A 4,949-nucleotide genomic window follows, 5' to 3' on the forward strand; every position below is an offset into this window, starting at 1 on the left:
ATCCCGGTTCGCCCTGATTATGTTTCTAGGGTTGTCAGCACCATACCCGTGCTCGTGGGTTTCACCGAAGTGGTAAACGTCTGAGACCTGCATCACTTCGGGCTTTCCTCCCACATTAAGCTGACACGCCGTGATATAACTGGAATACTGTTAAAAGCGGCGTTAAACCCAACTCACTCGCTCACTCATATTTAAGGGAAATATTAAAAACACGTTTCGCAGTCCTCATCTAAAATCAGTACAGTTAATGATTACAGCAAAGAAACGTTGTTATGCTGTTATATGTATGAGATAAAATATATGAGTATCCACGTGGTGAAGATACAGGTGGTAAGATACTAAATCCGTACGTCACACGTGTGTCGTACAAGGTTGACCTCGTTTTATTCGTTTGGATTGGATAACAGTGACCTCTGTCACACCGGGACTACTTTTTTTCATTCATAAAAAATCGAGAGTTATTCTTTTCGCAACTTCAAGGCAAAACTGTAGCAATCTCATGAGAGCGAGAGCTATTTACAAACACTTTATTAAATCAAATAAGATAGTCACACGCATCCAATTCGGTTTGCATTCTGTATAAGTTATGCATAGAGCTTCTACAGACATTATATCATGGAGTAATTTCCATTTACAATGTACGACTACCGATTAAAAGATCGAGGGTCCCCATGAGCGTGATGCACCCGACCACTTTCGCTACTTTCAATTTGATTTAACGTAAAAGGATAAGCATGGTGAAATGAAGTCAGTTTAAAATATATGGACAAGTATCGAGACTTACTTGGGATGATCTGGTTGTGCCATCAATGTCCCCTTCGAAGGGTGGCACTGTTTCGGGAGTTGTTTGTTCACGACCAGATCACTCAAAGTGAACATTTCCGATACAAATCATTCGAAAACTCGAAGAAGAGTGCCCGACTTCTGATTATGTGGCCCAAAATATCCCAAATGTGAACAATAACATTCTATATCTCTTGCGTAAAACGCTGCGAGTAGTTCACGGTTGTCTTTTTTTATTCCGGTGGTGGCCTTGCCCTTCGTTCGAAGCTGTCACTGACATGCACGCAGATATGAGTTTGTTGATTTTCACGTCTTCAGTACAGGGTCGTACAGTTAACATAAACGTCTTTGGCGAACACTCTGAGTTTGGTACGGACCTGATATAAATGGAACGGACATGATATAAATTCAGCTGATACATCAAGGAAACCGAACCATTTTGATTGCGCAGACGGGACATCGGCAGTGCAAGTGACCGATCGTTGGTCCGATATTCAAAGCGCAGCGCTAATGTGACTTTCAAATCTTTTTTAGGTATCCTGCGTACTAACAACAAGTTGAAGAAATTCTTCAAAATTTATCTTGAGCGCCGGTGCTGTTTTGTTTGCAAACACAGCTGCAGGAACATGTCGTTTATGAGTAAGCATAGAAATGTCAACAATGCCCATATTTGGGCATATATCAATATTCATACGCAACCAGATTTTGCAGCCGGTTTCAGTTTGGTCTGTCAACGAACAAAAGATGTTATGTATTTATACTTTAATATATATTTAAGGTGGGTAACTCATGAACTTTCTATGGTATCTGCTTTCGCTCGGTCAGATACCATAGAAAGTCCACTCGTTTTGTAAAACTGGTATCTAACCAATAAGTGTAGTATTCCCTATGACAGATGAATTATACATTACGCATTTTGCTAATTCCACTTTTAATAAGGATTGTATGGATGTATTTTTTTTTCAAATAACCTTTATGAATAATTGATACCACCGAAATATGTTGTGAATACTGTTGACATACATGAGTCTTTTGCTACTATTCCTGTTGACATTGTATATCTCACGTGTATTATATATCTCACATCTATTATATATCTCACCCGATTGCATATCTCACATCTATTGTATGTCTCACATCTATTGTATATCTCACATCTATTGTATATCTTACATCTATTGTATGTCTCACATCTATTATATATCCCACCCGATTGTATATCTCACATCTAATGTATGTCTCACATCTATTGCATGTCTCACATGTATTGTATATCTCACATCTATTGTAGATCTCACATGTATTGTATATGCCATAGAGGACGTATGCATCATACATTGTTGAATGCACAAATAAAGTTTATGTAAGATTCACCACCTTTTAGTTGTGTTCTACTCGCTCGAGACAAAGTGCAGTCTGGATTCCCCAACCAAACCAGTCATACACCTTATGAGTGAGTGAGTTGGGTTTAACGCCGCTTTTAACAGTATTCCAGTTATATCACGGCGTGTCAGCTTAATGTGGGAGGAAAGCCCGAAGTGATGCAGGTCTCAGACGTTTACCACTTTGAAACATAATCGGGGCGAACCGGGATTCGAACCCACAATCATAGGTTTCTGGCGTGCCCAAGGGACGCAACTCTGCACAGCGAATCGCGGCGCCTTAGACGACTGGACCACCCGTGCCCCCCATACAACTTATGTATGTGACACCAGTATAACGATCCTATGAAGCGGCGTAGTCCTCTGCACAGACCCTGATAATCTATTTAATAAACAATTTCACCACATTTCCGCTCTCATCCCCTTTTCAGGTCTCACCCTATATACCTCCTACACCGGTTCTGTTTTCCTTGATACTCAAGAGTAGTATAGATGATGGGGGTTCCGGCTCTAGTGGAAGTGAGCCAGAACCCCCATCATCTATACTACTCTCCAGAGTTCTTTAATTTACGAAACAAATTATCAGAACATATACCCCTCACCTTGTGTGACTTGTATGAACGTTTGGTATTTCCAAAACTTAACGTGGATTAGTACGTGTGACATCTCACACCGGCGGCGTGGGTTGTTGCTCATGCTATCAAACACTGGTATTCCTGGTTCTACAAACATTGAATACCGTGGTATCGCACGCGTATTGCTGGGCACAAAACCAACATCCACTTACACGAGTCTCCAAGGGATTAAGCATTTTCATTATTACGATATTAACCAAGACCAACATCAATAGAGAAGAGGCGCTTGGAAAATACCCCACGTCAAGGCTGTATTTATAAATGCAGTTATCACGATCACAGTCATATGTACGATCATATCAGGATCATATTTATAAGAATTTGATGTTCTTTCTTAAATACGCGTCTTAATGACGAAACTCTACCATCTGCAAAATAAATCTCCGGACAAAAAAAAGTATACACCCATATTTAATGATGTCTAAAATAAAACAAACGTTTTTTGTTTGTTTGTCTGTTGTTTAACGCCGCACTCAACAATACCCCAGCGATATGACGGTGGTCTGTAAATATTCGAGACTAGACCAGACAAACAAGTGATTGGCATCATGAGCATGCATCAACCAAGTCAGCGAGCCTGATCACCCGATCCCGTTAGTCGCCTCTTACGAGAAGCATAGTCGCCTTTTACGGCAAGCATGGGTTGCTGGTGACCTTTTCAACCCCGGGTCTTCATGGGTCAGCAAATGGTTTAATTGTATAGATGATACACAGACAGCTCCATTCACAGACTTAATTGCATGAACCGGGCATTTGATTAGATATTGATTCTAATCAAAAATCGTTTGATGAATCTGCAAGGTGTTGTCGTGTGATGAGTATAAAGCATCTCGTGTCACGCATCTTAACTCAACTCCGTCTTTGTCTCACGTAAGTACCTGACTGTCTGTTTGTTCTTGTGTCGGTGAACGTTCTCTCCTGTTTGTATGTTGTGTGCATATCAGCTGTTTGCCTGTAAGTTCTTGTGTCCAGTACATGTGTTAACGTTCGAGTTGTCTACCAAATGTATGTTGAATGCATAGCAACTGACTGGGTGTTAGTTCTTGTGTCCATTGGTGAGCGTTCAAGTACTCTCCTGTTTTTATGTTGTGTGCATAGCAACTGACTGCCTGTTATTTGTTCTTGAGTAGAATACATGTGTGAACGTTCAAGTACTCTCCTGTATGTGAGTTGAATGCATAACAACTGACAGCCGGTTGGTTGTTCTTGTGTGGAATACATGTGAACGTTCAAGTACTCTCCTGTAAGTGAGTTGAATGCATAACAACTGACAGCCGGTTGGTTGTTCTTGTGTGGAATACATGTGAACGTTCAAGTACTCTCCTGTAAGTGAGTTGAATGCATAACAACTGACAGCCGGTTGGTTGTTCTTGTGTGGAATACATGTGAACGTTCAAGTACTCTCCTGTAAGTGAGTTGAATGCATAACAACTGCCTGCTTGTTAGTTGTTCTTGTGTAGAATACATGTGTGAACGTTCAAGTACTCTCCTGTAAGTGAGTTGAATGCATAACAACTGCCTGCTTGTTATTTGTTCTTGTGTAGAGTACATGTGTGAACGTTCAAGTTCTCTCCTGTATGTGAGTTGAATGCATAACAACTGACTGCTTGTTATTTGTTCTTGTGTAGAGTACATGTGTGAACGTTCAAGTACTCTCCTGTAAGTGAGTTGAATGCATAACAACTGCCTGTTTGTTAGTTGTTCTTGTGTAGAATACATGTGTGAACGTTCAAGTACTCTCCTGTAAGTGAGTTGAATGCATAACAACTGCCTGCTTGTTAGTTGTTCTTGTGTAGAATACATGTGTGAACGTTCAAGTACTCTCCTGTATGTGAGTTGAATGCATAACAACTGACAGCCGGTTGGTTGTTCTTGTGTGGAATACATGTGAACGTTCAAGTACTCTCCTGTAAGTGAGTTGAATGCATAACAACTGACAGCCGGTTGGTTGTTCTTGTGTGGAATACATGTGAACGTTCAAGTACTCTCCTGTAAGTGAGTTGAATGCATAACAACTGCCTGCTTGTTATTTGTTCTTGTGTAGAGTACATGTGTGAACGTTCAAGTTCTCTCCTGTATGTGAGTTGAATGCATAACAACTGCCTGCTTGTTATTTGTTCTTGTGTAGAGTACATGTGTGAACGTTCAA

The sequence above is a fragment of the Haliotis rufescens genome, unplaced genomic scaffold (assembly GCF_023055435.1).
Source record: "Haliotis rufescens isolate VD_foot unplaced genomic scaffold, xgHalRufe1.0.p SCAF_18, whole genome shotgun sequence".
In the NCBI taxonomy this organism is placed as follows: domain Eukaryota; kingdom Metazoa; phylum Mollusca; class Gastropoda; order Lepetellida; family Haliotidae; genus Haliotis; species Haliotis rufescens.